The following is a 10,510-nucleotide window of genomic DNA, read 5'->3' on the forward strand; positions in this document are numbered from 1 at the left end:
GCAAAGCCGGCTCCGTGAAAAAAATATTTAAAAAATCAGAGAAAATGTTAAATATCATAAATCTAAAAGTCGCACGAACGACCAAAAAAATTGTTGATCATAATTAATGATTCTAATTAGCGATCCATTCGCATTTTGACTAAACACACTGAATGGCTAAGTTATCGACCTAATCGCACTTTCAACATAATCCGTGCGCAACGGAAACCTGCATCGTGCATAATTGAATGCGATACATCACACGAGAACGACATGATGCGTGGGCGGCAGTGCCGAAACATCGCTGCGGATATAGTTGGTAATAATCTATCGTCCGCATAGAATGGCATAGATCGTCGTGTCATGCGAGCTGTTTTCGCGATTATCTAGGGACACGCTTAGCTGCTTGAAAGGCGACAAGAAACCTGCACCGTCGTGTAATTGAATTCGATACAATGCGGCCTACTACGTTGGCCCGACTCGGAGCTGTCTTGCTCTCGCATGCGACATACACCACCGCGGATTAATTTCGCCCGTTAATGAGAATTGATCGTTCACGTAGCTACCGTGCGCAATTATTATCTGATTTTTTTTTTTATGTAAGAGAGACACGACTGGACTGCTCGGAATGTGATGGAAATATTTATATGTAAAAATATAATCATTTACGCATCGCATATCGCAACACATATACATATATATAGTAAATTATTAATATTATTAAACATCAAATATCAAATATCAAATATTAAATATTATTGTAATTGTATTAACAATTAATTCAATAATTAAGAAATTAATACATTGTTATACCCATATTTAATATTTTATCTAAAAAAATAATTCAAAGCAGAATATATCTTTCTTGCTTTTTTTTCTCCTCTTTTTTTAAGGACAGCACAAATTCTGAATGTATTCAAGGTAAATATTCCACGTTTCACAGAATTTTCCGACGCTCCTGCGTAATATTTTTAAATGCCGTCCTGTGCATAATTTATCCGGCTTGCCGGCGAGCGCGTGTACGTGCAATTGTAGCAAAGCAAACTACCGGTTCTATTGGTGTGTCATGCAGAACTGTTTTCGAGGTTATCTGAAGTCATGCTGGTCGCGAATACAGATTTGCATCAAGCGTAATTGGATCCTATATACCAGTGCTTGCTAAGGCCAACAGGCTATCGGTGGCTAGTGTCCGCAAACACAAACCCAATCGAGCTATCACCACGACCTTCGATAGACTTAGATCGATACATATTACTACGTTCCACCTATCCGATCGCGGAGACCTAGATACGATTATATCCGTGAGAAAGATCCCGCACCGCAGGGAAAAGTGTTTGGTATTTGTGACTATAATTATATGATAAAGCAATTATGGTTTGAAGCTCCATTTTTATGGTTATTACCGCTGTAATGTTAGTAATAGCAATCATACATGTTCTCTCAAACATGAAAAAATTATATTATAAATTATAACAATTTCAAATATTAATGTAGTAAAACATCAAGATATAAACGGTGAATAAAATGAACATTTTTATTTAGTAAATGTAATTGCAATTATTATGAATATAATTATTTTTTTTCTATTCACTTATTATTTATGTGGTAATAATAACTAAAAATATGTTAAGAAAAAAACTAAAGATTTTCAAATAATGTGCGTGACTATTATTAACTCAATTGATTAAATTTGCATGATTAAAATAACTATAAATGTGTATATTGTTGTCCCAAAAAGTGAATATAAACTATAGTTAAATTATAGACTGCAACCATTTTCTTTCTCTCAGTGTGTCTTAGCTAAATTCCGCTTTATATATAATGAAAATAAAAAGATAAAACTGTCAAACTCTAAAAAATCGAAGATGAAATATGCGAAATATCATTTTACCTCATGAAAATTTATCTATCTCCAAGCAGGATCATTAACGATTAGTGAAACGCTAATACAAACGTAATGTAAACCTGGGATATAAACGAACAGGAATCTATAATAACGAACAGGATTACATAATAAAAGTTCAGAGAAGCGTCTCGTTGAAAGAAAGGATCGAACGCAAATTATATGGAAAAGTAAGGTCTTGCTCTTATTACTTATACATCTCTGCACCCACAAATGCGGTGCTTTTCGTGAGCAAGCAACTCGCCAGGCCAAGTATTTGTCAAGCAACTATGACGAGCAAAGATTATCCGTAAATATTTTCACGAGCAAATCTACTCTCTCTGAAGGGCGCTGCCCGGTTTCTATTAGCTACCGTTTCTTGGTTCATCGGTTCATCGGTTCATCGGTTCATCGGCTCGCTGAAATTGGAAATGGTCGTCGATGGTACTCTCTTAATTCTCGGATCTTCCCTCCTTGGCGAAGGAAGAATGAAACCGGTTATTTGCAACCTTCGTTCGACCGTGACGAAGGTACATATTCGCGCGGCGCGCCGATTTCCGATGATTCCCAGAACGAGGCAGCAGCGGTCCGATTACGTGATTCACGGAAGCTAAGTAGCAGAGGATAAGACAATATCAACCTGCTATTTCTCTCTCCCGTTCCTTTACGTAGACTTAGATTGTAGAACGTAGAAGTAACGTAGAAGCTTTCACGTATGACGTACATCTTATTGCCGTGTCTCTAAGAGAGCTTGTGCGTTACTTACATCTGCAACTTAAGTCTCTAAATAAGTGTTACGACAATTCTTGTGCTCAGACCCTTATTCTCACTACGTCATTCTCTCTCGTCGCGAATTAGGGAGTTCTCACTGGAGATTCCTTTCATTTTAGTCAAACTTTTGACTAAATTGAATTAAAGATTTGAAAATATTCTGCCGTATATCAACGAGAGACTATTCCTCAGATTTACGAGCTGCAGCATGCTAATAATAAAACTACAGAACTGACGTTATATACAATATTATTGCCACTATATTATCGATTTAACGGAGAGAAGACGCCGGACGCCGATTTTCCACAGCAATTTGCTCGAATTACTGTCAACCATTTGTAAGCATACGATCGACTTCCGCTTTCGAAAAGTTTATTGGCGTAACCGAGAGGATGGCGAGCGTACTGGATTATGGGTATAAAGTATTATGACGTTGCATTGATCGGCGAATCGTAAAATTTTACTTCGGCGCCAAACGCGCCGAATCATATGTCTACGCTCGTAAAAACAGTCGGCCGGTCGGTCGATCGACCGACTAAATAAAGTCTGCGAAAATGGGCCTCGATATCTCCGTGTTTGGGAATAGTTTGTCGAATCGATTGGAACTAAAACTAACCTCCCGGCGAGAACCGTCCGGGCGATTTTTGTCGCAGCAACAAGTTGCCGGGCGGAATCGTTCGCCCCGTCGCCACGCCAGGGAGAGAGAAGCAAGAAACGCATTATTGTAATGTCGTCAACGGGACGAGTGCCAGCTTTCATTCAATACTGACATCGGAAAGTCTGCGCGAGCGAGCTAATGTCCCCTGTGAACAATTTTTTCGTAGAGCTATGCATAGAGGAGCGCGATATAAAATCAGGCGATCTTCGAGTCACTAATATATACTGTGTATCCCACAAAAAGTCTGTGCAAAAGTTCTTGAAAAATCTAAATTAGTAATTTAATTTTGTTGAAAATCCTATATATATATATATATAACGTATTTTTATATCAATTATTTTTATTATTTTTATTGACTATAAATTAAATTACTATGTTTGAAATTTTTGGGAAGAATAACCATGTCTTTCGTCAGTACTGTCAGAAAATATACACACTGTATATTTCCTGACAGTAATATTACGTAATTGACGTAATGTATATTGATATAGCCTGAATTGTATTTGATATCCCCCCATTGAAAATATTCCAGACAAAAAGTCCGGTCCACTTTCCGTTCTGAAAAATCTAATTTTTTAAATTCTAATTTATTAATTCAGAAAGTTCTTTTTATATCATTATTTTCATAAAGTTTTTACGCTTTTACCTATTTTTATCAATTTCTTATTTCTAAAGGACTATGTTGAAAATACATATATCTTTAGAATAAGAGCAATCATGTCTTTCGTCGGTGTTGTCAGAAAATATATACATGTACATTTCCTGACAGAGATATTACGTAATGTATATTGATAGCCTGAATCTTGTACTTGATAGCCCTCATTGAGAATATTCCTTTGAATGGATGTAGAATATACGAGTAACGTACTGTCGACAACACGCTGTATGCGACGCGGCGAGTACAATTGATCGAGTGGAATGCGAGCCGATCGAAGCCATTGACAACTACTACATTTACGGCAACGATTCCCATAATAATCTCAGTGAGTCTTCGTTAAACGAGACTTCGCGTCATTCACCGGCAAAAGGCGAAGCAGTGACGTCGTATCTCGGCGCCACCGGCTCTCACGCTCGGTTTCATCCGCCTAGCAAGCCGCAGCCTTGCTCGCCCCTTTCACTCTTTTTTTCGTGCAATATTCACGCTAAGTCCCGTTCAGCTCCATTCATATCGGCGCGGTGCAACAACGCGACGACGTCGACGGCAGCAGGTGTTGCTGGCGCGGTAAATATAAATACAGATCGCACGCTCGTAGGTATGTATTACACTCAAGAGCTCTTAACCTGTGGATTATGGCCCATGTGGTCGGCGCACGATCTTTTAATAGAGTGGAATTTCCTCCTACGCACCGGCCGTCGTGTGATTCAGCATATCGCGTCGACCGTGGTTGACGTAATGAAAAATGTTGATCCGACCGACTCGTCTCGTGAGGCTAAAGGCCGCAGCACAGATTTCTGCATAACACACATAGAGGACAGTGCATAGATGAATCATAGCGTTTTCGAGTGCGGTGAGTTTGTACCCGACCCAGGTTACCTCACGTTTGACCCGAAAGTATCACGAGTTCGTCGCCAATCAGAAATCAAAGTAAAGCATGTGACGTCATCGATCCGACCTAGGTCAGGTTAAAAGCTATCAGAATTCTTCCTTTCCTCCCATTTCACGAAAAAGAAGAGTTTCGATTGATTGATTTTGTTATGCACTATGCATTAAGGCGATGGCCAATGTATACGCTAACTTTGCATACATTCGCTAAACATTGACTACATTTAATAATTATAATGTATGCTACGTATGTGTGTGATATTTGCTAAAGTTGGCATACGTGCAAAAAATCTGTGCTACAGCCTTAATTCGCAATCCTTCAGAGTTTGAATCCAGTGCAGATCAAAAAGGAACTGTAGATCGTTGATGTTTTAGAATTAAGATCTTAAGAATAAGAATAGATGTCCAACACCCGATAATATTATTGTAAATTATTTAAAAAATCGTAAAATCTAAGGAATCGTATGCAATTTTTATGCTTTTGATGTATTAAATTGCTAACTTAGAAATATAATATTTCGAGAACTTAATATTTAAAAAAAAAAGGGAGTATTGGAAATTTGCGCGGTAATTTATGCACAAATCACTTAACGTATAACAAATTTAATAATTAATAATAATGAATAATAACAACTTACGTAGCAAACAAATAATACAAAGATTAAATTATTTGTTTGCTAACAATTTACCCAATTATTAAATTTGTTACACATTGAAAGATTTGGATATTACGACGTGAATTACCACCCAGACTCAATTTTATTGACTTATTTTACCTTTTTCTTGTCATTTTTTACTGGAAGCTCTCGATCCATTTCTATTTAATGCCTACTATATTGCTAATATCTATTACATTTACTATATTATACTTATCAGGGACAATTTTAACCTTTAAGTATTGTGAATAAATAATTTGAACTGTTTAAAGATGAGATGACAACTAGTATGCTCAGGATATTAAAACAAAAAATTTATTTTAGTTATATCTTTTTTGTACTAGTAGGTATATTATGTTACAGTAAAATTTATATTAGTTACCCTTACAGGTAGAGGTATATTTAAAAATATTGAACTTTACTTCTGGGCCTCTAGGCAAGTCTTTAATTTTCCTTTTCTAAGGTTTTTTAAAGAAAAGCACACCTGACGTGCTGTGGCGATTCAATTTACCTACTTAAAGTAACTGAAAATGTTTCTGCACGCTTCGCCGAGTGATTTAATCGACTAAAACGTGCTGATTAGACTGAATCGAGGACAAAAGATGATTAAGATTTGCCTGCGAGACTAGACAGAAAACGACTAAAAATTCTGGGGACCGCTTAGGACTGTGCTGGTAGATAAAAAAGTTCAAAGCTCTGTCTAACTGAAATCACGTCATTGACCGGAGAGAGAAGCCATGCTGCCGCTTCTGCCATGACGCATTCACGGTGCATGCACGCGTGTGCGTGTACGTCCCACGTGTATGTGTGTGAGTACTTCATGACGCAGACGTCGCGCCGGATTGTATGGTTCCCTCGCCTAAGCGGGGGCGAAGTAAGTAATGTGAAAGAGCCAGCATGTGGATAGATATACCACGTGCAAAGTAACTCCACAACGTATATTTTTATAACCTTCTAAGAAAAGGTTGGTTCAGCTGAAACAGCCGCATATCGTGAGAGCAATGCGTATAAAATTTTTTTTTAATCTCCAATCAGTACTATGGGTCCAGTAAACTCAAACATTTTCTTCAATTACGTTGTGAAAAATCGTTTATAACAAATGAGGTTTTACAACCTCACGTAATTTTAAGTCATAATCCTTGGATTTTGATCTTCCAGATGAAAAAAGAAATCATTTAATTATAATACGTTAACTTTAAACGAAGAATTATTAACATTAGTTAATATTAATTTAAAATTCAAGACCTTCCAGTTAAGGAAATTTCGAACTAAATACCAATTAGAGTTAACGTTAAATTAATTTCGTCTCGACACAAAATAACTCGTTTCCTCGTATACACTTTTCATTCTACATAAGGAACGAGGAAAAATAAGCCCCTATATAAATAATAGTTTCTAAATAGTTCATTCTAATGATTCACATCACGATGATTCATAGTGATAAATCCGCGGCAGTGGAGGCTGTTTGTCCGCAGCTCGCGTTTACAATCGAATTACGAGAGACAATGTAACGAGGACAATGCGTCCCTTCTTATTTTGCGCGGATCGTTAAATCGTAACGGCTTTCCGCACTGTCACGACGTTTACGGCTAAATTTACGCGACGGTATTGGATTACCGTGTTAATTAATGACACTGTAAAAAAATGCGCAGCGCAGCAACGCCGACATTCGCTCCGGTAATTCGCTTTTACTCGCTCTATTATCCGCAATTTATTAAGTGCCCGGAACGTAGTCGCGTATGAAATTTTTACGTGTGTTTATAACGTCGATAATCGAAATTCAAAGCACCGGATCAAAAGGCCGTGATATTGCCATTCTTGTTGTGCGAAAGTTTATCGGCTCGTAAAAGAAGTTCGACGAACGGCAATACGCGCGACTTTGCAATTGCCATGAATTCCGGATAGGTGTAGAAAAAAGGAATGTAGGCTAATGAGAGTTAGAGGCGCCGTTTCGCAACTTTCCGTTCGCGCAATTTAATTACGGCCACGTGGAAGAAATTAATGAAGTAAATAACCGCCGGTTTCATACATTATTCAGACGAGTTACGAACACCTCGCACGCCCGATTTACGAACTTTTCTGCTCCCCCCCCCCTCCCCTCCTTCCCTCCCGTTCCCACCCAGAAAAGTTCTCACGACTGCATACATCGTTGAACTCGGCGATCGGTTTACCACCTGGACGAGATGCCATGCACCGACCACCCACGCAAATCGCTCCGAAATTTCGAGCGCACGGGAAGAAAACACGAAACTCCACTCGGTATATTCTCGAACTTTCGATTGTCCGCGAGAGTACGAAATTGTCCAAGATGAGATGAGTTCTCTCTTATCGAGATGAGTTTAATGTTTTTTTCACATTTCGTCTTTTCAACACTCTGATAGCATTTTCGATTAAAAATACAAATTTCAACACTGATGCAATTGAGTGTAAATCGATTTACATACTTTTAGGGTCGATAAATAAATTAATCTTTTTGAAGTTATGTTGTGGTTAATTGTGACAATGAAAAGTATGTAATTAAAAAGGTTAAATTATTTGTTAACGCTGAAAGTATGTAAATTAATCTGTTATATAGTAGAGAGCGCCTTAAGGATCGGTCAAAGTTGGAAGTTCCGAATAATATTAATAATATTCTAAGTTCATGAATTTAATTAATCTCAAATGTAAATCAACTGTGCGCCGAAACGTTCGGACATTAAGACACAATCGATCTGAGATGCATAATCTGAGAGATCTGAGATGAATAATCGCGAGCCGAAACATTTCGACAATCACGAGTATATATAATCCCCCCTTATTTCAAATAAGAAACTTTTATTGCGAAAAATATTACCTCAGCGAGAATTCGAACCTGGGACCTCTCTCGACTTACCGGAGTGTCTTAGCCAGCTCGATCACTGAGGCTTTAGAAATATTCTTTGCAATAACTGACATGTAGTGAATTAATCCGCACTCATAGTTTTCCACTGGAAAACCTAGTGCAATACTGATGCAATTAAGTGTAAATCGGCTTACACATTTTCAGTTAATAAATAATTGATTCTTTCTAAGATTACGAAGTTCATCTAACAATGAAAAATATAATAAAGAATTAAAAGGATTAAATTATTTATTAATAGCGAAAAATATGTGAATCAATTTACATCAATTGCATTCAGTGCGCGCCACTATTGCACTAATTTCCCCAGTGGAAAACATTATGAATCTTTCATTTTCTCAAATCATCCGTGTCAAGATGAACCGCTGAGGACATTACGGTGTACAAATTTGGGGCATTACTGGACATTACTTAGAGAATTGTGTATTATAATAAGCGGTTATGCATTACTAGGGCATAAAATTTGAGCATTACTTATTTGGGCATTACTAGGCATTGATGTACACAATTTTGGTCAGCGATTTATCCCTTGGAGACCGTGTTTTTAATTTATTACTACTCAATTTACTGTTGCTGAATTTTCTCAATTTATTATTACAATAACACTCGACATAATTAATGAATTGATTAATGAATAATAAATTTGCATTGATTAATGAATAAAATCAAATATATAAATAAGAGACAAACGTGGAAAATTGGCGAAACAAACAGATTTAGTCACTTTGATACAAAAACATTGGATTTGCAATCATCGCTGAGTTCATGTTAGATATGGAAGGTTTAAATGACGTTGAAGTGAACAAGTATCGCTGAGTGGGCAGGTCCACCGATCATATCGAACCATGAATCTGATGCGGAAAAAAAAATCGAGCTACGTGACGTATGACAGGAGTGTCACTCGAAAACATAATCGATTTTTCTACAGCCCTCTAAAAAATTGTGCAAGCGACAGTTCTAATAATGAAGTTGGCGTAAAATTTTGAAAATATTTACAACATATATAAGTTGCAAGAAATACAAAAAAAAATGGCGATAAACGGATTAAGATACATATGGATTTCATCTTCCCATGCTATTTCAGTAATAAAATAACTTATTCGATCTTTTTAAACTTTTATCCCTTTTTAAAGACTTATTTTATTCGCATCGTTATTTAATTCGTTAAAATTAAAATTTGATATATGCAGAGAGAATGTCGAAAAAATATATCACCATACCTGACATTCCCGACGATTTTGACAGTAACATTTATGAACGCTTTTTATCTCGCTAGAAAAATCATCAACGCCATTGTATTAAACGTCGATCACATTGTTAGTTTAATTCAATGACTCACGCAAAAACTTTTTGCTTTCGTCGCATTTTTAGTATTAAACATTTGCGACAGAAATAGTACGCAGTGTGAAAAAAAAGCAAAAACGCCAAATGAGAAAATCGAGAAGACTTATAATTAGTTATCGCAAACGATCCTCTCAATATTGCAAATCAAAAATGCGTAATAATGCCTTTATGTGAGTAATTTAATTTTCCATGTAAAAAGAACTATATTACGTGTTTAATAATGTTACGTAAATTTATTTTTATATGCACGGAAGAGGAACGGTTTTGTTGAAGTACATTGTTAGATATTAATGAAGCAATGACAGTCTCTTGAGTTAAATATTTTGTTATTTTTAATAACAACTTGATGTGTGTCAAAGTAAAAATCGATCCATTCTGTGCTTGGTTTCGAAGTAAATAACATCTATATTAAGTATTTGTTAGAAAATAATGAATTGAATTTGAGTCTCTCTCTCCTTTTCTCTCTCTCTTTCTCAAATTTAATAATATCTTTGAGTTAAATAATTTAATTCAAATATTATTAAATTTGAATTCATATATTGTTTTATTAACAATATATTGGAAACAGAGTTAAAAATGGCGACTTAAAAATGATTAAAAATAAAAATAATTCAAATTGAGTATAATTTGAGATCATAAATTTAATATTGTATCTAAATATTTAGTTACATATAAAAAAAAATTAAAAATAAAACAATGTAATTGGAACAATGTCAAAACTTTTTGCAGCTTTGCGCTTATCATGTTTGAATTTTCTTTCTAATTATTTTGATGGCACACAACAAAAATATTTTCAGAC

The 10,510-nt window shown here is 36.0% G+C and overlaps 1 protein-coding gene across 6 annotated transcripts in view; it reads right to left on the minus strand.

The window, feature by feature from the left end:
• The window catches only part of LOC108754480 (fasciclin-1), a 377,227-nt gene that overhangs the window by 365,237 nt on the left and 1,480 nt on the right, over nucleotides 1-10,510 (minus strand). The window lies entirely within an intron of this gene.

This window comes from Trachymyrmex septentrionalis, unplaced genomic scaffold (assembly GCF_001594115.1).
Source record: "Trachymyrmex septentrionalis isolate Tsep2-gDNA-1 unplaced genomic scaffold, Tsep1.0 scaffold8, whole genome shotgun sequence".
Classification (NCBI taxonomy): Eukaryota; Metazoa; Arthropoda; class Insecta; order Hymenoptera; family Formicidae; genus Trachymyrmex; species Trachymyrmex septentrionalis.